This window comes from Pholcus phalangioides, unplaced genomic scaffold, assembly GCF_987345545.1.
Source record: "Pholcus phalangioides strain wild (caught in Gottingen) unplaced genomic scaffold, Ppha-v1.0 ptg000007l_1, whole genome shotgun sequence".
NCBI lineage: Eukaryota > Metazoa > Arthropoda > Arachnida > Araneae > Pholcidae > Pholcus > Pholcus phalangioides.
In genome coordinates this window covers 18798441-18826255 of record NW_028301600.1, presented here as the reverse complement: position 1 = coordinate 18826255, position 27815 = coordinate 18798441, and the positions used below count along the sequence as shown (strand labels likewise).

The 27815-nt window shown below is 35.3% G+C and overlaps 1 protein-coding gene across 1 annotated transcript in view; it reads right to left on the bottom strand.

The window, feature by feature from the left end:
- Positions 1-27815, bottom strand: part of Fim (plastin-2 fimbrin) — an 85108-nt gene that overhangs the window by 56629 nt on the left and 664 nt on the right. The window lies entirely within an intron of this gene.

Genomic DNA, 27815 nt, shown 5'->3' with positions numbered 1-27815 from the left:
ATCGGCAACATTGGCGGTTTAACACTCGTTATTCGGCAACATTGGCGATTTAACGCTTATTATTCGGCAAAGTTTCTAAATTAGTAATCGGCGAACATGCGCTTTTTATCCCGGAATGAAAATTTTTTTCACGAAACATCGGGATTTGACGCAATGACGATCGACTGCAGTAATTTCTGCTGCTTCCAGCTTCCAGTGGCGACATTTTTTTTGAAAACGGAAACTGACTCGCATTTGCGCTTTAAAGCTGAAAGACCATTGCAAACCATCTTCAGTTGCAAGATCACGGATAATATCTGGGTTTCGCGATGGAAAGCCCGATGCAGGGGCCGATGGTTTAAATAAGGCGGTGGTTCAAGTACAGTGGAATAAAACACGCTCTTCTCGGAAAGAATCGTTTCGCGGCAAGCTGGAACAAAAAATCTTTGTCGTCCTTTTCGAAATTCCGGGCATACTGAAGCAAAATTCGCTATTTGGCGCAGAAAAATACGAAATTACACTATTGGAGCAGGATATCGCAAGATGTTAATTTTGGCGCAGAGTTCCCACCCCTGTATCTTGTATTATAATTTGAACGTGCGGTTTTTTTTATTTGTGGAACTAGTAAATGAGATTTTGTGATTTCACGATACTTTGCGGACTAAGAGAAAATCTCCACAAAAAATCTGTAATAGAAATTATCATTGAATCGGGAGGCACAGAGCATCATCATAATGCACCATGTTCTTGGATATACCCATTTTCCAAATCCACATTGTTAGAGCAGTGTTTCTCAACCACCAGGCCGACATCAATGAAACCGGGCCGTGAGTGGTTGATCGTTTCATTTTTTTTCCCATTTATTTCACATCATGTGTATAGCCGGGCCTTCAAATCATGAAAAATAGATCAACCGGACCGCAGGCTTCCAAAGGTTGAGAACCACTGTGTTAGAGTAACCTTGATACCACCTTTGGTATTTATTCACCGCCAAAAAAATTTATTAATACATGGTTCATGCTATGAAGGTGTTTTTAACAACTGGCTGAAACGAAAATGAATTTAGGAAAGAAAGAAAATTCAACTGCCTTTGCGAGGTATCGACCTCACGTCCTCTCACTTTCCGGGTGAGCGCAATAGGCCATGTACGGTCCCGTTCAGTGCACACGAACTCTAAGTAAAGAAACCACTAGACTACAAAGACAAACGAATATCAATATTCGCTGCTTTTGTAGTCGACGGCGCTCACCCGGAAAGCGAGAGGACGTTGGTTCGATCCCTCACAAGGGCAGTTGAATTTTCTTTCTTTTCTAAATTCATCTTCGCTTAAGCCAGTTGTTAAAAACCTTCATATGAATTGCGGAGAGTGACCGCTACATCATCCTATGATGGTTGATGAAAAAAACTGAAGGACTATTTTTCTCTCAAGCACTTTTCCAGACAAAATTTAAAAATTAAAGGACATTCATATCGCTGTTGATTGAAAAATTGTGATTTTTTCAAAAATCAAATTAATTCAATTTTTTTAATCGATATTCAACATTCACTCATTTTAGATTTTACCGAGTTTGAAATTCTAATTTATTAAATTTAACTTATTAAAATTTATCTATTTTTTTCAAGCACTTGAAAATTGTTTTGTTTTCAAGGACTTCAACAATTTTTCAAGGACCATCAAGGACTGTATGAACCTTGCAATAAGTTAATTAAATTGATAAAATTTAATGTGTCGCCCTTGTAAAAAAAAAGTGCTTAATGCATCACACGTTTGTTACTACACAAAGTGTTCCCTAACAAATATATGAAACAAATTATGCTTTTCATTGTGGTAAAATGAATAAACATTCATGCAACTGTATTACTCAACATTTTTGAATTTGTATTTTTTATTTTTATTATAAGCGTATAGTGCTGATGGTTTATTAAAGTACCAGGTTAATTAATTCGCTGTGTACAATATAATTTTTTAAAAATTATTCCTTTTATTTTTGGAGAATAATTTTTTTACAAAAAAATTAACATGACAGTTATTTTATTTTCTCTTAATGTGGTAGATAAAGGGTTAACCGAATTTTTAATTAAACCGGGTGACTTCAGGTTCAAATCAAGTCGGTTAAGAGAAGTACTACTTGCAGTTAAATTTCTTCCACAAAATAAAATAAGCACTACTCGCTCAAAGGTACTGTAGAGTTTCGGTTTTCGAAGTTTTGATTTTGATAATGGACTTAACGTCTTAAATTAATGATACGGATGATAAGAAAAATTGCATATGCATCAGCTGACTCCCCTATTCTGAACCCCGTCAGACCAGACACGACCCAGGCTCTGTCCCTCCCGGGATATAAGCCTTTTACCCGTGTGGGTTATTCTGAATCCCGGGTACTATTGGTAAATCTTCAATGAAATTACCAAAATTTATCGGAATCGTGCGTAAACGTGAGTCTAGGATGATGAATTCATTCGATAATATTGGTTTTGTGTGAGCATGATAAATGTGGAGAAAGTCAACATTACAAGACTGATAAAAATGTTTGTGTTTTTATCTTCTCTTCACACTTATTCTAATTTAATTTAATTTTTTGGGAAAAATACGTGTCGTGCACACATCACGTACGGGCGAAACTAATAAGTGATTGAATAAAAGTGATATTTCGATATGATTTTCCCATAATTATCAAATTTACGAACTTCATTTTGGAATTATGCATACACGCCAGGAATAATGATATTCGGTACCCGAGTGGTATGGTGGTAAGATGTTCGTCTACCATCATGAAGATTATTGTCAGGGTCCCGGGTTCGTACCCAAGGGAGAATATAAATAAGATATTTTCTCTAACGAACTCGAGGCGACCACCGGTAGACATCGTCTTCATTTCCAACTCATCGCAGTAAATTGCAATATATCGATATGGCCAGAGTTGGTGAAGTTGTAATAATGATAAATGTAGCGAAATTTATCGTACTTTACCAAGGCGATTGGTGATTATGCATAGCTACTGATTTATCTAATATACAGAAATAATTATACCCAATAAGTGAGTAAGGTTTTTATTTTATATGCACCCCAGTGGTGTGCTAAAATAAATTAAATGTTAAAATACATAATAACAAAAGTCCCCATAAGTTCCTTAAATTCATAATTTCTGTAGCTTCAAGCGTGGAAATTGAAATCTGTCAAAACAGCAAGTTCCTTAAACCTTGCATCAAATTGATATAGTTAATTAAATTATTTCAAATAAGAGATTATCAGTTTAATTAAAAAGTTAATTAAATACACTGCTCAAAACAATTAGGGGAGCTCATGGTTTTAACAAAATTACGCAAAGATGTATACCGATAAGTAACATAAAATGAATCATCCATAATTTAAAGCCTAGCAGGAAACGGAAGAAGAAAACTTCATATGCAAATCAAAGTTCATGACGTCAAAAACCAGAAAAAGGAGATAAGGGCAGAAATCGGGATGTTGCAGAAACGTCTGTTTTACTGCCGTAACTGTGAAATTCGATTGCGCAGTATTTTTTTTTTTGAGACAAGGTGACTTGAGGATGTCTCAACAACGTGATTTACCGGAATCCATGGCATGGCGTGTTATAGGCAGACTGGAATCCGGGCAAACACAACGTAGTGTCGCGGACGCTGTTGGAGTCGCCAGAAGTGTTGTTGCAAGGCTGTGGAATCGATTCCAAGAAACAGGAAATGTTAGACGTCGACCAGGGCAAGGTCGGCCACGCGCCACTACAGCAACTGATGACCGGTATATACGGTTAACAGCCCGTCGAAACAGAACAAAGAATGCTACGCAGCTGCAAAGACGGTTGCTCTTGGCAACAGGACGAAGGGTGTCCAGCCAAACAGTACGTAATCGGCTTCATGAGGGAGGGCTCTATGCACGTAGGCCAATGGTCTGCATTCCGTTGACCCCACGCCACCGTGCGGCCCGAAGAAGATGGGCTGCTGAACATCGAGATTGGGAGCAACATGATTGGAGCCAAGTGCTGTTTACAGACGAGTCCCGATTCAGTCTGGAGTGTGACACCCGACGTGTTCTGGTATGGGGGGACAGGGGCACTCGAAATAACCCCGCATACGTTCGTGAAAGGTCACAATACAGACGAGCTGGTTGGATGGTATGGGGTGGAATCAGCATAGGCGGACGTACGGACCTGCATATCATTCGGAATGGCACTTTGACGGCCCGAAGGTATGCAGACGAGATACTGCGACCTCATGTCATCCCTTACGCTGGAGCCATTGGAGATTCCTTTGTTTTCCAGGATGATAATGCCAGACCGCATAGAGCTCGTCTGGTGGAGAACATGCTTGAAGCTGAAACAATACAGCGTATGGAATGGCCAGCGTGCTCTCCTGACCTGAATCCAATCGAGCATGTTTGGGACATGCTCGGACGACGCATTGCTGCGCGACCAAGGCCGCCTGTTACTGTCCGAGACTTGCAGATTGCACTTCTTGAGGAGTGGAACAGTATTCCCCAAAGTCTGATCGGTAACCTCATCGCATCCATGGCAAACAGGTGTGCAGCAGTCTTAGCTGTTCGAGGAGACCACACGCCCTATTAAAACTCATGCATCATGTCTAAACAGTACTTTTTTTTATCGTTTACATGTAACCAAATTGTTGCCCTAAATCATCTTTTCATGTTTTTTCCATATTTTCAAAGAATTAAAGCTTAATTCCAAATTTTTTTACGTCTTTTTTCTGTATTGCGCATTGATACGCGTGTACTATCCATTGTATGCCAATACGTGGCTGTCTCGTTCAATGTCTCAGTTACTGAAACTTGTCTTACTATTGAGACACGTGTACGGAAACATGGATGGTTATTCGACTTATAGCCATGCGAACAAAAAACAAAAGTAACAGTGAATGAAAGAAGAGCATCCTGTAAAAAAATAGTTCTGTTAATACTAATGTCCACAAGAATTTAGAGGATGAGTTTAGCCCAACTTCTTGCAAAAAAAATCACCAGTTGTCTTTTGCAGACGGTAACTGAAAAATTACTCCGAACGTTCTTCACAAAATAGCAAATATATTTATTTCACTTCACGAAGCAAAGAAAACGTCTCGCTACGAGGGAAGGTACATTTTCATGCCAAGAATAAATCCATATGCAAAGACAAAATGATGTAGGAAAAGAGAAAAAAAAAACGCTGACCATCTGGATTGCTGCAGTTTACTTAAACGCGATCGTTAATAACCCAAAAATATGATACTAAACCTCTTGCTTCAAATTCACCTGTTATACCGCTTATGGGATGAATTCTCTCTTTCTCTCTCTTCTTGAACTATATTTACACATTCTTTTGCTGATTTTGTTAGATTTTCAGTAGTATATGCAACATAGTAAAACAATAAATGTCTCATTAATTACTCAATAACTGGATAAATAAGGGTGAAAAATGTATTAGTTAATCATAACGGGAAAGGGTTATTAGCGTACTAGTTTTCAGCTGGGTTCGAATCCCTGTTCGGCAATGAATGTTTTTGTAACCAACTCTTGACTTTAATCTATTATCGATGGACCACACTTAGGTTAAGATCTTTTATTAACAATCAATATAAAAGGGTGTTTTTTCTTCCTAAAAGGATTGAAAATTTCAATTACTCTATCCGAAATGCATATTGCATAAAAAACGTGGTGGCATCCTAAACTGACGTTTCAAAAGATTTGAACATTTTATTCAATTGAAATGTATGTGCGTACAGCCGTAATATTATCTATTAGCTAAACCAGCTTTAAACTAAATTTCGTAAAATTACTTTTACGAAATGATCGTGGTATGACCGAAAAATAAACAAACCTATCTCTCTCTAGTTCGTAACTTGTTTAGAAATTCAAACATAATATTATAAGCTTGATACTATTTTTGACTTACGAGATAACGTGAAAAAAATATACGAGTACAGGCTATGTATGTAAGTCGAAGACAATATATATTTTAAAAACAAACCGGTTAGAGTAGTCTATATTCCTGTTTTCGTTATTATGAAAATGTAACTTATTATATTAACCCTTTTATTTTCACGCAAACATTATCATGCATCATACACTCTCGCAAGTTCTGATCGTATAGAAATAAAATGATAGAAATTGAGCTAATTTTCTTTGAAAGTTGATTTTTCGGGTCAACAGTTGCTTATAATTTTTTTCTACACTATAAAGATATGGAAACTAAAACGTCCTACATGTAATGAACACCAATGCGACCTTCGTGTAAAATTATTTCGTGGAAAAGTAAACACGAATGTCGTGAACTATTATTTCCGGTCTAACAGACCACGGAACTTCAATCTTTCAAAGTGTGGCATTGAATGTATAATATGTCTATGGAAGAATAGGCACAATTACGGAAATGCTCGTACTCTTAAAAATTACATATTTTTATGCAAGTTCTGAGTTTATACATACAGTACTACAGTATACAAAAATACGCAAAACAGATAAAAAATGTTAAATACGAAAAAATGTGAAGGCGCTATCAATAATTCATTCTTATTAAATTATTGTACAGTATATATACAGATAAGTTTGATTTTGTCAACTTGAAATATGTGAAATAACTTATAATTTCTAAAAAAAATGGAAAGATTAACTTGCCACCTACTAAAAGAGATCATAAGCTTCAATGAATTCAAAATATGAAAAACTAAATAATGCTGAAACTTTAATAATGCTAATATTTCTGTTCTAGTAAACAATCGAAAACCAAATCCACCGTAAAAGTTATTCCAAATCAAAGTGTGCGGAGGATGTGGCATTAAAAAAAGGCACTTTTCTGCTCCAAAATGTAAGTTCAGAATTAATCTCACACTCTTTACACACGCGTTTGCTATTAGCTTTCAAGGTCCACTCGGAGAAGAAAACGATATCTCTTAAAAGCTTCCGCCAGCAACACGAAGAATTCGCAGATCGAGTTGCAGTTTGTAACCTTTCACTGAGACTTGTGAAATGCATAAACAAGTGGTATCCAACAAGTCAGGCACGTTTTCTATGAGACGGGCTAAGTTGATTGTTTGAATGACTTTCGTTAAAAGTGTTTTATTAATTGGAATTTGTAAGTCTGAATGAAGACTTTTTTTTCGAGTTCTCTTCTTCTGGAAACTACAAATGAGAACATCACGCCAACGTACGTATACCACAATTTCAGGGGCAACCTCACTACCCTAGTCGATTTAAATCAGACTTTTTCTCACCCGAGAGCATAGACCTACCGTGCTCCTTCTAGAAAAACATTATCAGTGCTACTCTGAGAAAATGTGGTGCCCCTTTTTTATGGAACCCATAGCTACTATATTGTACCCACTACCACCACTCCATTTGATAGTTTCGGCGCCCCCATCATCACTACAGCAGCACCTCCGAACCTACGCCGTTGCAGCGATCGCTGCCTGGATTCGCAACCTGAATGTATGTGTCTTGTGTAGTGTATTTTCTGTAGGTCAGGGCAGACGCCAGGTCACCGTGGCGATTAAAAAATAAGCGTTGGCGCCTAATATTTTATATGTGCAATGACTAAACTGGTGTCCAAGGACAACGTGAAAATTTCTGAATTTATGTAAGCGTTTCTACCTGTACGGGAAAGGTCCCCAGGGCCCCAGAACCCCCTAAAAAAAATATTTTGGCTCTTCCTTTCACGGGAAAAAAATATGTTTGGCTAATAGGCGATTCGGTTGGCGTCTAATTTTTTTTAATTTGTCAAGCCCTGTTGTAGGTTGTTATCTTTCTTCTGCTGAGAAAGGAGAAATGAGAGAGGAAAGTATGATTGCGCACAATGAATGATTTTATTTACTTATGTAATTTTTATGAGTCTGCTGCTCACTGTGGTGGCATTTTTTTGGAAGAGAAGACGGCTTATATCTTTGCATCCAGCGTCCCCAAGGAGTGGTTTCGTTCACTTTAGGATACCTTAGGATACCAGATCTTGATCAATAAAACGCTAATACTGAAGGACTAATCAAATTAACATTGAGTGGTTTCAACTTTTGCAAGCAATGTTCGCTTAGAAAATCCCGCAATTTTCATACGTAGATTTATAGAGATAACAGTTCCTCGACCTATCTTGTATGTAAAGACTGTCGTTGATAGGTTCGGCCAATTTTTCGCAATAACGCTGAACTTAGAGGTGTAAGTAATGTCAAGTAGAGAGAGTAACTACGCAGCCATTCATCCTATTGACTCGGTTGCTTGCCCTTCTCGATCCGAAACACTTATGGCCTGGAATCATAAGTGGCACAATCTTTTTTCAAGATCTGATGAAGTGCGGATGCTGATAAAAAAAAAGTCAGCAACGAGAGAGAGAAGCGTATAACATTTTTATACCACTTCCCGTCTGCTGTTGCATTTCGACTTCGTCTATAGAAATTCACGCACGCGCTACTTAATTTCTTCCTCGTAAAATTCAGTAGAACACAGGAACGAGGCTTTGCCAGCTAAATGGGATTCTAAAATGTAGAAGTATAACATGCAAAACCGGAAGCTTCTCGACAGCCATATCGATTCCCGTTTTCAATTCTTACTTTTGAAGATGATGGACGCATATGAAGTTTTGAAACAATTTTTAAAAACATTATTCCTAATCTGATGTCAAATTTAAATATACGTCCTTGAAAAAATAAATATTTCTCTTTCGCACGTTTTTATCAACATATTCTCCCCAAATTTCTCAAAAGTCTTAATTCAAAAGTCAAAATTGGTGAAATGGAAGAATAGGTAATACCACACGTACTGCCGTTTATAGAAAGATAGATGCAGGAAATATATCACATGTTTTCATTATGTCCAACGAATTTGTGGAAAGAAAAAACATGTTACTGCGTTTTATATAAATATTTTATTGCTCTTTCAAGTCCATATGTATTTTAGTAGACAATTTTGCTTCATACAACTCGGCAACTAGGGCAGGATTTGACCAGATTTTTCGCCAACACATACAGCATCTACACCTTATACCATGTTTCACAAATGCGTGGGAGTATCATTTTCCGAACCACAGATAAGACAGCCCTAATGAACAATGGTGGTTTTCTATTTTCAATTAAAAAAAAAAAATTACCATAAGAAATTACTCTTTCTCTCATTCACCACATTCTGCCAATATTTGAAAGCTACAAATGAATACATATGCCTGTTTTTTTATTACTTCCTTTTCCACTGAATATATCCGCAATGCACGTTGTTCGCTAAACTTGATAAATTTAATACAACGTTATACACCTTTTATGGATATAACATTCTAATCAGCATATAAAATTTTGAAACTATTCACGAGATTAAAAAAATACAATATAAACTTCACGATATATCCAAAATAAAAAGGAGGTGACAGCAATGACGATAGTTCGGATAATCGATTTAAAAAAATCGTGAATGTAAATATATATGTTGGAGATATTTGAAGATAAAAGCTACCCGGAGATAAGGAAGTAATGCATGCAGCACATACTGCAGTTTAGAAAAAATGAGAGCGATAAGAAAGCTGTTTTTGACTTCAAATGTGTGTGTGTGTGTGTGTGTGTGCGCGCTCTTTTTTTTCTCTTTTTTTTTTTAGTCTGAAATATCCCACTGCGTATCTTTGGCTACGATATGTCCTGTTATTTGAACAGCTCCCCGCCCAGAAGTCACCTGAAATATAAGCTCAGAAGCCGCGAACGGCAGCGAGTAGACGATAGCGAAATTCTTCGTCCCACAAGTACCTCATAGTATTTTATAAAAAAGTTATAAAATTTCCCTCTTTAATGACAACACCAGAAAAGTAATCCAATATACTATGGTTCTTTTTGATAATTCCAACTCCTACGTGTCAAGTCCAAAAAAAATTTTCACAAGTATTTTCACACACAGCAGTCGATTGATATTCCTATTCAAAAGCAATCTTCCAGACCAGCGTTTCTCAACCTATGGTCCACGGACCAGCACTGGTTCACGACGATGACAAAGGTGGTCCGCAGGCAGACTTGATAAAATTTAAAGTTATTAGTAATATCCATATGCGTTCCAGACTCTGCCACGAAGCTGGGCTAGAATAGATCTCGGCAACGGGATAAGTCCAGTGGCAAAGTTCTGGCTCTCATTCATTCATTCAGTAATATACATATGAGTTCAGATAAAATTATACCTTCACACTTAGATTCACCACACATCATCGAGGAGAATGCAGGAAACTGCAATCTTAAACCCGGGATATCGCTAAATTTCCCCAAAAATAGCAATTTATGGCTTTAAATGAAATTTATTAATTGCTGATAGAATTGTGGAAGGGTGTGGAAATAAACGGCTGCTACAAATCACAGTATTTCCCGAAAAAAATATCCGAATGATAACCATATTTCATTGAGGAAAAATACTGTAAACTGGGATCTTAAATAATAATCCGTAAAATAAGGGACATCGACAGTTGTCATCGAAAAACATCTCCAAAAGTTGGCACAATCACTGACAGTAATTGAAATTGCTGAAAAATTGTGAAAAAAAACGTTAAACTTGACAACTATGTGAGATGAATATTTATAATTTTTACCATAATTATCATAATATAATTTATATTATGAAAACGCTGCGTATTCCGACTCAAGTAAATATTGCAAATTCAAATAAGCATCGTTGAAAAAACGGGACAAATGTAAAAAAAATCGGAACAAAGAAAATTACAGGAATTTCTCGTAATACGCGACACAAGTGGTCCGTCGAATTGTTTTAGACATTTTACTGGTCCTTGGGTTTAAAAAGATTTGAAAAACGCTGTTCAAGACAGATGATTGAATTTAAAATGGCAACGTAATACCACATAAACCGGATGTACACATAAATCATCATTTTTGCAGCTGACGATTGAATTCACCAATCCTCCAGAAAAAATTGAATGAATTGGCAACACAAATACAGTAAACGTCCGTTATAACGACAGTTTACAATCACGAGAAAAATTGATCGTTATGCGCGAATTTCCGTTTTTTGCGCTGTCAAGTTATAAAATTGTAGAAAATTTCTACTTTATCTGCATTGAAACATCTTTTAGATCGTTTCGTTCTAATATTAAAAAATGACAAAACACTAGATAAGAAACTGATTTTTATAGTCTCACAGCAGTTAATTCTCCAAGATATTTTTGCATAGAATTTCGTATCATCAAAGCGATTTAGTCGACCCATTGAACAATTACAAGACTCAATTATTATACGTATCACTGCTCACTTCCATGGCTGTATGGACTCGTCATCATTTTTCCACTAATCAAAAATTTTTAGCGCGATTTTTTCAGTCATTCGGAAACGACTTTAAACTGCAAGTTCTGATTCCGTGGTCTTAGTCACTGGAAGAGACAAGAGTCGAATAAAATCATCACATAACCCATGTATATAGTGGGGGAAGCCCGAAAATTGGAAGAAGGAGTTAAAAAATGTGACTTTTCTGAGTCCGTTCTTAGTTTGAAATACCTCAGAGTAATTTTTTTTACGAGAAGCATGTGTTATGATAAAAGTCATTATGTTCACTTCTTGAAGAGAGAGAAGTTAAAACTATCATTTTTGAGAATTCTTTTGATGTTATAGCGAATGCTTCCTAATTTTAAACTCGCTATAACCGAATATTTTTTACACCTTTAATATTAGCTATTTGACAGTCACAAGCAAATCACTTGTCATAACAAGATTCTCGTTATAAACTGAACTCGTTATGACGGACTTTTACTGTATCACTTATAATACGACACTAATAATCAAAGATTTTGAACGAAGAGTATGAATACCATCTCTATCAAGTAACAGATGCAGTCTCCTTGTTAACATACTAAAGACAGTTATGCGTTATTGAAAGGTCATATTCAATACCAATACAGTTACGAAAAAGTGAACAAAATTACAACATTTTTCTCTTCCTCTACCCGGCATGGAATGCGGACAACAACTGACCTAAGTACTTACGTGTGACACGCTAAAGGTGACGACATAACAGTGGTGGTGACTAAGAACATTGAATGAGAGAGTATATAGTTTGACAATAAAGGTAACCTCCCACAATCACCGAAGAAAAACCGAATAGCAACAAACGCTAGGAGAAGAAGATCAATGTTCTGCATGAATACTCAAGAATACAACTGCTTATCTGACGTAAAAATTCTTTCTTCTTTGATTTTTACTCTTGACCCCCATTCGGAATATCTTTCTGCTTATTTCAGTTTACGTTATCCCCATAATCAATGCAATCCTAAGGGTATCGATAGGACTTCACCCTTATTTACAAAAAATAGTATTAATTATCTACATTAGAATAGTCTAAAAATGTCATTTATATTGTTTGCCAATTTAGTTTTCTACCATTGTTGAAGAATGCACAACAATATCTCTCCTGCACACAAAATGGTATTTCACTCCAAAATGCAAAGATTAACGATCGTCATTGTGGCTTGTCAACAAATGGGAGACGTGTACTTTTGAGTCATTCCATTGGCGATTGTAGAAACTTCATGATCAGCTCACAAGTAAAAATGGAATATACAATGATTTCACTTGAAAAATATAAGAAACTCATATTGCTTGAAAGCAACGCTGTCGAATAAAGGATTACATAATGGGACGCATCACTCGAAACTAAGCAAGAACAAGAAAATCCTTGAATTCCTTTCGGTAGATTACAAAAAACACAGCAAAAACTGTACTTGCAAATTTTAGCTCTGAAAGAAAGACTGGGGTAAGGCTCTGTTTTTTTTCAAACTGACTTTTACTTCAATTTCATTTTATTTTTACACCAAAAAATGTAGTAGGTGCCGATGTGCCGTCGTGTGGTCATAGTGACACCAAAACATATACCAGGTAGTGATCCCAAAATCACAAAAAAGTTAAAAAATGAATAATTCGCTGAGATTCTATATATACATCACCCTCTCTTTGTATATGTATTTATTATTTTACGTTCAACGCGCGCATTAGAGTGAAGTGGTTTTCACAGAAATACACCAAAAAGAGTGGAATTTTTTTTTTAAATATCATGGTTTTCCGGTCAAATTTTTCCAACAGGTGGTCAGTGTTAAAAAGCAGCTGCCATACGTTACTGAAGCAGATACATCATTGCACGAACTGCTCACTCAACTGAACAGTCACTTGTTGACCAAAAATAGAAAATTCGGGCAATAAGTTTTTTATCATTACGAAAAAAGCCCAACTTCTTTCTATAAGAAATCGCGTTGCCCTGCTATGAATACTTTTCGAATTATCACCATTATTACTTCTTTGTATTAAACTTCCTGTGGCTTTTTGATCACCCGGTACTTTATACAATGGCGTACAATTTGTTTTTTTCCAGAACTCGCGGGACGAACGAGCTCTTGTTAATATATCCTCAGGCCGGATGTTTCAAGAACACTTTTAGGATTCTAATTGTAGAAATTGTAAGACGTGTGAGTCATTGATAGATGTGGCCGTCACTGAGATAAGTTGCTATGGTTGTTTCCTGCTGACCAAAATCTTTCGTCCAGCTTCATCCTAGAGAGAGCTGGGTATATTATTTAAATATTCCAGCCCATTAAAACCGATATATGCTTGAATAAAAATGTTTTAAGTTGCACATAAATAACATCATGTGTTTCATTGTATATAAGTTTAAGTGTATTTGTTCACTCGGCAAAAGGGTAAATACAAAATTATAAGAAGGAAATTATATCTGCTCGATGCGCTAGTGTTGCATGCAGAATTTTTGACCACTTTTACCCTAACGAAATATTAAATTTCACGAAATTTAATATTTTAAATTTCGATTAAATTAGTATTGTGTGAATTACTCCGATAGGAGATACATTCAAAAACTGCAAAAGTGTGATATCTTTTACCCAAAACTTTAATAAATGCACACGATGAAGAAACCATTGAAACGAGTTTGCTATCAGATCTCTCCGATAAAGAATGAACAATAAATATTTAACAATGTATATTTTACAATTCGTTTTTTTAGATATTTTACAATTCGTTTTTTTAGATATTTTACAATTCGTTTTTTTAGATATTTTACAATTCGTTTTTTTAGATATTTTACAATTCGTTTTTTTAGATATTTTACAATTCGTTTTTTTAGATATTTTACAATTCGTTTTTTTAGATATTTTACAATTCGTTTTTTTTAGATATTTTACAATTCGTTTTTTTAGATATTTCACAATTCATATATTTAGACATTTCACTGAACGTGAGACATACAATTGCAGTACAAAACTTTTGTAAACTTTCCTAAATAAACCCCCCAAAGTTTTCACTTTAGTTTTCCGATTCTGTTGCCCTTGAAAAAGAAGGAATTTATGAGGCTCCGTAAATTTGTTTTCGTAGTTTTATACATACACATATAAGATTAATTTTGATAAATACACACCTACAGGTGTCATATAAACGTTTCCAAGTCTTTCCAAAGAGCTTCCCACTTCTTGCACTCAAGGTGACGCATTGCTTCAAGGTTGAGAATCTGAAGGATCTCGGGTCTAAGGAAGCATTTTTAACAATCGTGAGGCAAATTATCACGTTTTAAAATGTCAGTTTTCCATACAAATATAGTGGGGTATTCTAGAAACATTGAAGAAGACTAAAAAAATAGTCTCAATATTTCTGGCGAACACCAAATAAATACTGAAATTTTCTTTCCCCCGATACAGCAGTTTAACTAATATTCAGTTTATTCTAAACACAGATAAAAAATATCGACCAGCCGTCTCAACTGCAATGAAAATTTTGGTATTTTTTTCATTCCGATATCGATATGATGATATCTTCGGAAAAAATTGGTAAAAATACTTATTCTAAAAATTGACATTTTGTTCTTCACACGAGATCCCAATCAAACGTTGAGCACTGATATATATTACGCAGAATATCGAGAATTTTGTCCAGTACTAGACGCTTTCAACATAAAAATTTTGTCGGGACAGTCATAACAATCAACCTCTATCTTTTTAGTAGAAAACGGTCTTCAAAGTATAGCTAAAGATGACTACGCAATGCTTAAACGTGTAAAACCGGACGAGCGAGTTGGTATAAATAGAGAGCAAGGGATGAATGATAAGTACATGTGAGAATAAACCGACGAATTCAAATTGAAAAGATAAAAGGGAAAAAACTATCAAGTGAAAGTCAAATACGATTGTACTGTTCTAGTAAAAATTTATTGCTTTGAAGCTACATAAAAAAAAATGAAGCAAACAAAAAAAAAGGATGAGTTTAGGTACGAAAAACATGATAGGGAGTTTTTGGTAAGAAATTATTCTAATAATCATTTTTTACAAATCGGGTTAGAAGGAAAAGAGTAAAAGAGCTTGAGTGAACATTCAATTTTCGTTGGATCTTTTTTTCAATAAATTAAATTTAAAAACCACTCGCAATTTAAAAGTTAGAAAAAAGTTGAAAGTTGGAAATGCCTCATGGCACATCGTGTTTTTAAATAAATGACTTAAAAAGTACAAATATATAATTAGATTGTTGTTTTTATTATTATTATTATTATTATTATTATTATTCAATTCAATGGACGGTATCATTTGCTTGACGACTAGCCATAATATGCTCCTAAACAATATACAGTAGTATCCAGAAGAGTTGAATCATACAATAAACGAACCGTTTCACGTATTGATGGTCAGCAAGTTTGTCTCGAGAGACAAACACAATCATTTCTAGTAGGTCTTCCTAACACATTTTAAGCCGATTGTTCTGTAAATCGTGATGAGGTTATAATAATAAACGCAAACAAACCACGAAAGAAGGTCTCCAAGCATAAAGAAAAACAAAAACCCGTCATTAACTTTAGAATGTACATTGAACCCAGTCGAGCAAAAAAAAAGGTTTCTACCTTCGGTTGTTTCTATACAATTGGCTTGAAATGATACTCGAATTGGCTATAGTCAGAAATGATATTCATATATATATATATATATATATATATATATAACATAATTAATTTTAATTTAAAAAATTCATTACCGACAAGATTATCTAAGAAAACAAATAATATCTGTTTTGTAAATTAAAAATTTTACGATCAATAAAAATTTTTCCGGGCACTTAGGCCGTCGTGGCCTATTATTCATCAGACAACAGCCACGAAAACTTGATCAGATACTTGAACATTTAATGTTCAATAGGGGCAAACTATGAATTTTATTTTACAGAAATATACGTACATGTAACTGGGATTCCCTAATGATGTGCCGTGGCACCTGATTAAAAGTCAGCACTCTTAATGCAGGTTTGGTGAGGGATGACGTACAATATTTTAGAGATAGTATTATGTTGAAAGTAATAATATATAAGAGGCCGTGATCTGATCTGCAATCAGCGCGTTATGGCACTTTGCAAATACAAATGCAAAGGCCACAACAGACAAAATGCCCAACGAGGTGACTGAAATTAGAGTAACGCCGAAGTGTCACAGAGAAGTGCCACGAGATATTTTAAATTCTGTTATTTAGATTTTATTATATTCTTATTCCTAAAAGCCATTTCCTATGCTTCAAGAGTAAAATATTAAAATAAAAAGTTATGTGCACACGATGCCCAAATAAAAAGAGATGCACAATTTGCTACAGATTGAATATATTTTATCGAGTTACCGGGGGTTGAATTCCCGCAACCACAATTAGACTCAAGTAAAACAAATAGTATACGTATATTTTATTTCATGTGGTCAACCTGTTAATAGACGTCAGGGCCGGACTTAGGCAGGTGCGAAGGGTGCAGCCGCACCGGGCCGCTAAATTTTTGGGGCCACAAAACGAATTAAAAATACTTTTTTTACAATGAAGCAAATACGTTGATTGCATTGAGTTACATTTTGACTTCTTATCAAAGCAATATCTTAAGATTCTGTCCAAGACAGGGAACCCACGACCTGCATTTCATAAGTTCGTGCCCTAGGCAAGTACTATTTTTGGGTGCCTCTTGTACAGTTTTCTTTGAGGCAGAGGCGTTGGGGAGGGTATCGCCTGTAATGCAAAAAGCAACCAAATTTTGGGCATGTGCCCCATTTGCTCAGAGGGCGATGGACAAGAAAGAGCGCTGAATTCTCACTCTAACGTCGTACTTATTTAAAACTACAGGGGGGTTGCGGTGCGGCAAAATGCGTGCTTGTCACAGCTGCAAGCGTATTTAGTTGTAACTTTGGGCATTTAATCCGTCGTCTAGCCCTGACAGCCCTTCCATCGTGATGCACTGTGTACAGATGTTGTAGAGATGGCACAGGCATCGGAACCTGGGAGGCTGAGTCTTATTTCAGCTCCTTCAAGGATCTTGAAAAATAATTTCGGAGGGCCGCAAAGCAGCTGTTTTCGCACCGGGCCGCAAAATGGTTAAGCCCGTCCCTGATAGACGTATAATGTGAATTAGATTTGTTGAAATTTTATATGTGAAATAACCACCAGATCAGATGGGATATGTGGGAAAGTATTGCAAAAAAGAGAGAGATCCGTCTCTTGATCGTTTTAAATGCACCAATGCATATCATATTTTCATTGTTGGTGCAAACTACAACTAAAAATAATACCGCATTCCACTAAGAGAAATAATTTTCAAAAACATGACCTTCACTGACAAGTTGAAAAGCACGCAGACGCAAGCAACCTGTTTCAGCGAAAGACATAACTCACAAAGTTGTCCAAACATTTCAAGGTTGAAGAAATGGATCGAATTCCAGAAATTATAAGGTGAAATCATACACATTTTCGCGAGTTATTCCATCAAAATCAGCGTCAATGATGTTAATGGGTCTTCAGTTAAATAATTAAATGGTAATGATCTAACGAATGCTTTTCAAAAGCCATGCTAATATAAATATTGGTCAAATAATTTGCTTTCCATCTAACAGATGATCGTCTTTTTATGTCAACTTGTGAACTTTAAACATTCAACAAAAAAGATATTTTACTAGTTTCAGTCATATCAACAACATCCATTATAAATTAAATTTTTCAAAAGCATGAATTAGTGTGGAGCATATGGCCAAAAGAAGTGAAAATAAAATACAGCGATACATGAAACATATCAACAGCGACATCGCTTCCGACATGGAAAAAAATTAGAAATCGAAGTCACCAACCTCTTCACGATTTGAATCGCTAGTACAAGTCTATCCCATCAGTTTCCAGCGGAAGGACTTGGTACATTTACTTCCGGTGTGTGGCACGTACTTCCCGCCTAGATAAAGTATCCACATATCTCCTTCCCCGAATAAACTACTCTCTTTCCCTGTTGAAATTAACTTTTGAATGAAGGCATCATTGCAAATTTTATTATCTATATAATCCTAACGATACTAAGATGATCTGAGCGTTTAGAAAAACACTGCTGCTGGTCCTGAAAGCATAATTTCAAAAACTATTCGAATAATTAAAATAGAGTTGATACGAATAAATCAGCTTTACAACAAGCCCTTATTCATTTTCGTGACAAGGATTCAAAATTACTAACTAAAAACTAAATGCGACTTTATGTTCAACTTTTTACATCAGTGAATGTGTCAAGATAAAATGTGAGTGTAAATTGATATCTTCGAAAAGTACTAAAAATTCAAAATTAAACTTCTCAATCACACGGGGCCAATCTATCGATAAAAGCAAGAACGAAGCTGGTAATATATGATAATAATTCACAATATTAAAACCTTACGTTGCTTTATTTCGATTATCGCTCTAGTTTGCAGAATCAACTCCTTAAAATACTTCATAGGTGCCCTAGCAGGAACTAGTTAAAAAATGACGTTAAAAGGGCTCTAAGGAGAAGAAAGAATTGCCATGTGCATTTATTGCTTTCTGTCTGTATTTTATTTACTTAATTGTTATTTTTCTCATATATATGATGCAAGTTTACTTTTTCTTTTAAATTCTACCGTTTCAATGACTCAATGATATAAAATATGCACGACACAGAACGATTTCTCATCCCATCCGTTTCGCGGAAATTTTCATGCTAGAAATTAACAGGTACGATTGCGATGAGTTTTACGGACCCGTCTCAGTCTGATACCAGAGCGTAAACATGAAAATCATTGCACAATTATTCTCTATAGAAATGAGTCACGTTTCCTTTTTATTACACATTTTGTGGAAAAAAAGCTATTCTATTTCCAACACATAAAGTAGGCTGGCAAATTTACGCACGTGTTCATCTCACAAGTTCATTTTTATAGATATTGTACATACTATACACACGTCAGAATTTATTTTATTTATTGCATCTCGTCTTCATTGATAAATCAAAATAGCATGATGTGTGAAATATAGAGATCTATTCTTCGTTCAAAATGACTAAAAAAGTGGGTTTATATGCATATTTACCTATAGGTGTATAAACAATATTTTTATAGACATTAATTACTTCCAATAATTGCAGCCCTGGAGAGGGGATATATCGTATAGCTAAAACTGTTTAGCCGCCCCCCCCCCAAACAAAGATCCTCCTCAATTCAAAAACTAATACATTTATTTAAATCACATTTTCACTCTGCCTTCGAACTAAATGGTTTGTCAGGGGTCCTGTTATGAAATCACGTAACAGAACCAATGAAGAAACTATTGCGACTTACTTTCCGACAAAACACTGCCCAATCCTCCCATAATTATTCATACTCATAACCTTGAGGTTTTTCACTTATATCAAACAAAGAACTGATGTTTTTCTTTTCTTCTTCCGGTTTCTTATCACACAACAACATTCGAATACAGATTTGAATCATGTATGACGAACGCCTTGCGCCACGTCATAAAACCACTGTCAATATATTTTTGGAAATGATCTAAGAATAATAATGCTCATACAATTATAAATTAATTGTAATTATACTTTGTGACAACCGTAGTTCGGCCAAAACTCAATTGACGAAAAGATTAAAAAAATTATCACAAAAATGAATTTATTGGTTCATTCACCTCACTTGAAAAAAAAATTCCACGAAAAATACACACATACAAGGAATGCGATCTGAAGAATCTTATACATCAAAAAAAGCCTGAACCTTAAATTTTCCTTATGAATGAGGACTCGTTCTCCCAAATCCTTCAACATTCATGTACCCAATGACCTCACCTAGAAGTAGAAAGCTTTGATTACCTTTATTTGTTAAAAGGAAGGATGGAAAAACAGTGAGCAAATATCCACAAACGGAATTCAAGAAGTGCTGATCAATAGAAGAGATGGAGCACTGGCAGAGATTTCTCAGACATAGGATAGCCACCGCATGCATGTCTACGCGATACACCTATATATGCTTCAAAACTGAAACAAGGAGTGATCCTCAACAAAGGATTTGGAGTACCGTTTCCATTCATACCCAGATCAATAGAGCCCCTGACGCATTACCAATAACACAGGGTGAGGAAACGTGACTCACTTCCCAAAGTAGATCCAGGATCAGGGATATCCCTGCTAGCTGTAGGTTCAGAACCACTGCTAAAGTATTAAATTTTTGTACATCTGTTGCAAAAATTTAAAAAAATATATATAACATTAACAACACTCCAAGATTTATAAGAAATCGGCATTCAAAATAAAATAAATCGTGTATAAGTTGTTTAAAAATAATAATAATTTATTTCTGTTTTTTTATTGTTCAGTAAATAATCAAAATCATTGAATCGTTTGTTTCAAACGTTTATTCTGATGTTTCGAAATTCTTGAATTCAATTCACGCTTAGTTTCAACGTACCGCTGATTTCAGCAAATTTCCTCACAAACTGTATATATATTTTCGTGACATTAAAACGACAGTAAGGAATAATAAGGTTCCACACGTTTAATTCGAGAAAAAAAGGCAATTATTGCTGTGACAACAAAAGAGGGTTCTGATTCAGTGATATAAAATCGGAAATGCTCCTGAAAAGATAAGGTACATTGGATATCGAGAAATATCTTTTTGTGAAACAATATAATCTTTCTCTCTTTCCCAACATTGAGACAAATGACTGATATTTAAAAAATGAAAAAAAGGTGATAATTGGAAACAAGTGTCAAATGTGACAGAACGATTTGCGCGTGTTAGGTTTTGTATGTTTATGTACACAATGATCAAAATTATAAGGCGTATATGATCAGAAAAAACCAGGCGTATTTTAATTTCACCAACGAAACAAAATTAATTTCTGATAATTAATTATACAAGTATCAAAAAAAGGTTTTGAAACCAGTCAAAACAAAACTGGTGTTATTTCGTCGCGATGGCACGAATAAGTTTTACGTATATAATGAAAATGTTGTGCGTAAAAATGATTCAATTTTTACACCATTTTTAACAAAGATATCAAAAGTGGCCCTAATCGTCAATTACATTACGAAAACATGATTGATTTTAAACAAAATCCAGTATTAATGGTATGCATTGATTCAATACTTTTCATATACTTCGAATTTCTTTTCATTTCTTCTCCTTCATTGTTATATCGCTAGTTTTTGTCTATCTAGTGATACTATCCAGACTAATTGAAGAAAATTGCTTACTACTCAACCTTAAAAAGAAAACAGCTAAATTAGTTATCCGACATTTTCTATAAGCTGCAAAAATAAATACAATACGGCACATAAGCGGATACAGGCTCTTCGAACGGGATGGGGACAGATTTTCCACCTCCACCTTCCCACCTATGCTAATAAATAAATTTTTGGGGAACGGGGTGGCAGGGACGACCCCCCCCCCGTATCCGCCTATGGTCAAAGCCTCCTAGATACTACAGGAGGCTTTGCTATGGTACGGTATGACGGCACTAGGTACAGGTGTCGAAAACCTTTGCGAGAAATACGTTCTCTCAAGAGAAAGTCTACAAAGTCTGAATCTCGCTATTGCGAGTGATTTACAAGTAGTGATTGTCAAAGAAGTAATGTTGAAGATGGAAAAAACAAGTGTTTATATCGAAGAGCAAAATTGGGAAGCTTTCGCTGACAAAATTCAACAATATTCTCGAAAACACCGGAGTTCCCCTTTCTCCCCCCCCCCCCCACTCTTTTCAATAATTTAACTATGGATGGATTATTATCAGTTATCATGTTCCTCATGAACATTACTCTGAGTTACTTCTATCAAATGATGGATAGAAAAGTCGCATTTTTCCACTTCACCACTTTCATGCGGGACATGATGACTTCATTCAAGTCACCTTCAATGACGGTCATACCACGGTCTTCTACTTTTTAAGGGGCTTATTTGACCGGAACTCAGTTAGTAAAGCCATAAAAGTTAACAGTAGGATAATAATTGAGAAATCTGATTATTGGACTGGTCGGTCCGCTTAATTGTACCGAGAATACGAAATTCTATTCAAAAACGTTTCGAAGAATCATCTGCTGTGAGCCAAAAGTCAATTTCGTGATTGGAATGCTAAATACGTTCGTATACTAAAATTAGAACGAAATGATCTGAAAGATTATTATAATGCACATAAAGCAGGAGTGTTCTACAATTTATTACCTGGTGAAGCAAAAAATTTAAATTAGCTTATAACGAGAAATCTGTGGTAATGACAGTTTTTATTGCGATTTTGAACTCTCGTTGCAGCGGACTTGAAGTGTATGGTGCTTTATGCTTTTATATCATCCATAACTTACGATGAAAAAATAAATAACTAAAAATAACCTCACACTTTTTTGACCAGACCGAATGCAATGAAAAAAAAAATCGAACACGTCGAGAATGACATTGATACTAATTGATAGGTAACTGATTGTTGCGTGCATATATTTTTTTCTTTTTCTTATGAAATAAACTATAGGTGCATCAAACAGATAATTATCGATGTTGCTGTTTCTTTCGCTAACAACCGCAATCGTTGTCGAGTGAGTAAACCATAGATCAGACACTGGTCAAAATTCGCTGTTGATTCAAAATTAAGACGGTGATTAAATATATCACATTTGATTAAAGATTGTCATTAAATAGATGACCAACTAACGGTATTTCTTTTGCATATAATCTATTACAGCTCCTGTCCATTAAGTTTCTGGGAAGCGTTCATCCATGTCTGGAAAGCATGCGAGTAGAGTTAAAACTTGGAAAGCAATTCGAATTTCCATTCAGCATACTGTTGATTTAATGATAGTATTCAGCATGAAATTGACAATGTGATGTATGATACATTTAAGCTATGCGGGGGGGGGGGGTGATCTGAAGGAGTCAAGCTTTTGGGTATTCGCTAATATATTTGAAACTGCTCATGCAATTATGCAGAACTTCCGCTACAAAAACATGATCGTAAATTTATTTTAATACAGTACAGTTGAACTTCGCTGAGACGAAGTGGAAGAAACATCGAAAATATTACGTATTGACCGACAAAACAGCGATTTAATTACGTCCAACGTGAAAAATAATTGATTCGTATTTAGCGAGTTCGTCTTAACGAGGTTCGAGTGTACTATAATATAGAAACGAAAAGAAAACGTGTGAAAATCATCTCTTTCCTCTCTCAGACGGAATGGAAAATTTAATGTTAATTGAATGAAAATTATTCAAATGTATGTAATTGGGCTCAAATAAGAAATGAGACTCACATGGAGACTCAGTGGCCTGTTGAATTGTTTTACCAATTTTACTGATCCTTTGATTGCAAAAGACTGAGGCCATTGGCCCAGCTAGGTGACTGAATAAAAAAGCTCAATTTCCTTTCTCCTCAAAGTTTTAAGAATTAAGAAATTAAAAATCCCCGAAGAAAATTTTGAAAAATTCCCCGAGCTTCCTTCCTTTTCCCAATTATCTCCTTAATATTCCCTAAGCTCCATATTTATCTCAAGATTCCGTTTTGTTGTATCTTGCGTGCCTGATGAGAGAGACATCTTTTCTCTTTTTACTCTTTCCGTCAACAAATGGAGAGTTAGTTCATAGGAATGCACATTGTTATTAATCATGAGAGTCAAAAAGGTGATAACTACTTGAAAATACTCTAGAAAAAAAATTAATCTCAGAAAGCAAACTTGAGTATCATGATAAATACATATTATCAATATTGCGTTTATTTTGAGAGATATGTCAATTCTTTGGGTGACATGTGTCCCTACGAACTCATTACCCTCAATATTTTGCAAGATCTAAGCGTCTACTAATGGAAAAGACACAGAGTAGCAGCGAGACAGGTTTGACAAGAAAAAAATTCCACGCTCTTGGAAGAAAACTTTTTAGTCATTGCTCCGCCCGGCGATAAATGGTTACAACACTTCAGAAAACACATTTTACACCCATTCTTTAGAGTAAATGTACGAACCACACTTGAAGAACGCCACTTCATTCTGGTACTCAACGACTGAAGACAGGGAAAGAAAATCATTCCTGTACTGTATTTGGCAGATAAGCAGTAATCTTTACTAATAAATCAGAAGCAAAACGTACAATAAATGAATATAATCGAACGCCACATCTTGCACATAAACTTTGACAGGTCTGGATTTTAATTCCTATTGGTCGGATTTTTGGAATAAACTTTAAACTGTGGATCCTGGTAAAATTGTCTCTCGTATGCGTAAAATGACCGTGTTGTAACAAAATAATGTGATATACATGGTCATTCCTTTTCTTAAAACAACATGATTACGCAATTCACTGGAGAAAAACAAGCCGGTCAAAGGTATTAAAAATAATGGCGTGAAAAAAAATGTAAACAATGCGGTAAACCGCGAGAAACGTATCATTTTAGTCATAAAATTATGTTGACATAAATTTGACGCAGTCATGAATGTTAATATTGAATTTATGATTATTTGTTTATTTGTTAAAAGTTTTAAAATATAATTGTGAACTAAAATGCTAACGAACGCTCCGGCTTACGAATTTTTCACTAACAAAGATTTTTTTTCCTTGATTTTTCTGCCAGATAAACGAATACGGATTTGACTAACGAACATTCTCGTTCATATGGATGCACGCGCTAACATAAAACAGCCACGTCGTGAGCTGAATTTTAGCGCCAATCATCATTAGAATTACTGTCACTCGAGTCATCAAAGATTCAGCTGGAAGTGCATCGAAAAAAGGAGCCTATGTTTTCAGAGCACGCGTTATTTCAGTGCAAGACTCTCAACATCAAACTAAACAGTCTGGATATTCTAGGAGCTTATCTTTTCCATCTGCATGTATCAGACACAGAAATGACCACACCGCAAATGAATGGGGATACCTACGAACTCGACTGGATTGTGTCAACGGCAACTTTAGTAGAATAGAGCTGGTGTTGGTAGTGTACAATGTAAAATTTTAAAAAAAATCTTCAGTATTTGATCTTCTTGTAAATTCTTATTTATTCTTATTATAATTTATTTTATAGTCTTCGGTCAATTTTTTTTAGCGGTCCTTGGTGTTTTAAAAAACTTATCTTTAAATTCCGGGCAGAACCCGGAGCGAATTAACGATTTGCCATAGAAACCTGTGGGAAATCGCATTTCCGCTAATGAACGTGATTTCGGAATGAATTATCTTCGTTAGCCGAGGTGTCACTGTATTTAAAATTTTATCAGAATTATTAAAGAAGTTGAAATTATTATATTTGAAGTACATATAGAGAGCAATTCGTAACAGCAGATTTACGATAGCGAGTTCCGAAATTCCAACATCGTGAAGAATTTTTCAAGACTGGAAACACATTTTTCTCGCCAGATCAGATCTGTTTACTTTTGTGCTTACGGGGGTTGGGTTTTTCTTTGAAGCAAACACACGGAACACCACACACGACCAGTAGGAAAATACACCAAAGAAACAGACATTGAAAGGCAGTCAACGGGCGTAGGAGTTATGTGGGGCAGTGACCTTCCCATGAACCGCGGCCACAAACAGCGACGGTACTACAAGAAACCGATGACACGGGCATTCCGTCGTCGTTTCGCAAGTGAATCAAGGAAAAAAAAACTCGAGAGATATCCCGGAAAAATTCCAATGGTCAAATTGTTTTTCTGTCCCTCATTTATTTTTATTTATTTTTTTCTTCCTATAGGTCTTCATTGCAGAGGACATTTGATTCTTATCTAAATAGTCACTTAACCGGCGCCAGGTAGTGAAGCCTGGTCTATTACGCAGGCCTACTATAACCACCAACATCCGTATCACATTCTATTTGAGCCGTTAATAGAATATCTGAAAATTCTTTTTTTCAACTACACATCTTTGATGATAATTACTGCAAATAAACGCTTATTAGGTCAGGTCGGAAGCTGCCTATGGAAAACTTATTATAAATAACGATTCTCTGATGAATTCCGGTATCTAAATTATTTAATTAAATCTTTTTTCGATAAAAACTGTAAATATAGCTTCTTAACCGAGATTCCGCACAATCAACAAAACATTATTTTGTTTGGAAAAAATGCATTTTCTTACTATCGTACTTTTTCAATTGAAAAGAAGGAAGAAATGTGTGTGTGTGTGTGGTGGGGGTATTAAACAATTTTTTTTATACATTTTCATATTAAACGTAACGGTATTTTTCAAGAAATATATACAGTATTCTATCACTTTCATCAGAAACTAAGTATGAGATCATCTTATATTTTGTAATAAAAGCCGAAAGTGTAGTGTATTCTTATGTCATCACACTCGGCAAGAAGGGCCCAGAGATAGAAAAAGAACATCGGCTGAGGAGGAATGTCAAGCTGTGTCAAGACAGTGATTAATGGGAAGCGATGTTGAAAACTAACAAGATGAAGATTAACTAACTTCAAACATACATTTTTGAAATGCATTTGTTAAATTCCAACGCAATTTTTTTTCCTATGCTTGGCTGTTAGTACTTATTAAGCCTTTAGCCGTAAAGGTAGGCAAACTGTAGCAAATTTTAACTAGTATGTGCCATGAAGGCCTACTACATCACTCCCATTACTGAGAAACCTAACGATATGATTGTCTGATAAAATAATATTGAGACTAAATAGAAATTTAATTGAAGAAATTAAATTAAAATCATACTGTTACTGTTACTGCATACAAAACGTACTCTCAAATGACATTTATAAATACAATTTTTTAATTATAAAAATGATAGAAGTATACAAAACATGAAGGATGATAATCAAATTTTAATAATTGGCGAATGAACAGTCAAAATCTTCAACATAAAAATTAAAAAAAATTTTCAATCATTAAAAAACTTGATACCATATTTAGGGTAGTAGTACCATATTAGCCCTACCCTAACTTAAGAATCCCCATAGGGTGGATTTAAATTTAATTTTAAATTTTCATTTGATGTTACAGATTGAAAGTAAATATTTAAATAGAAATCGGAAATTTCAACTAACTCAATCACACTCAATTTCAATCTTCAAAACTCTCATTCGTAACCAAAAATATTTTCTGAGTATATGCCTGTATATAAACAAAAAAATTTCAACTTTTCAATTTACTATTAATGTCAAGAGAAATCTTCATTATCAAATTATTAAAACAAGGTGCTCAAAATTATTGTAGATTTTCAGTAATACATATCAAATATTTTTTGAACGGGCCTATAAATTAGGCTCGGTGAGCCTCGAAAAGTGTTTGGGATCTGGCAGTGCCATCTTGTGGGCCCACCTGGGCACGGCCCGGAGAGCTTCCAGTGCTTAGGGAATCCCATGATGATGAGATCTGGTTAAAATTTTCAAGCATGTAAATAGATGGGCAGGCGGGCATTCCTAGCCAAGTATGGGCCTCAGAAAAATCACTTGCTTGACCCGGGAGCCCCCATCATGCTTTTAAGACGGCCCTGGGACTCACACTCGGCTATATCTAGCTGAATATTCATTATTTTTCCTATCCTTCACGATGATCCAGACCGGGCCGCAACTTTAGCTCGGCTTGGTAAGCCGGGGCAAGCTCGCATCTTGGCGCCCCATATAATGTTGAAGGA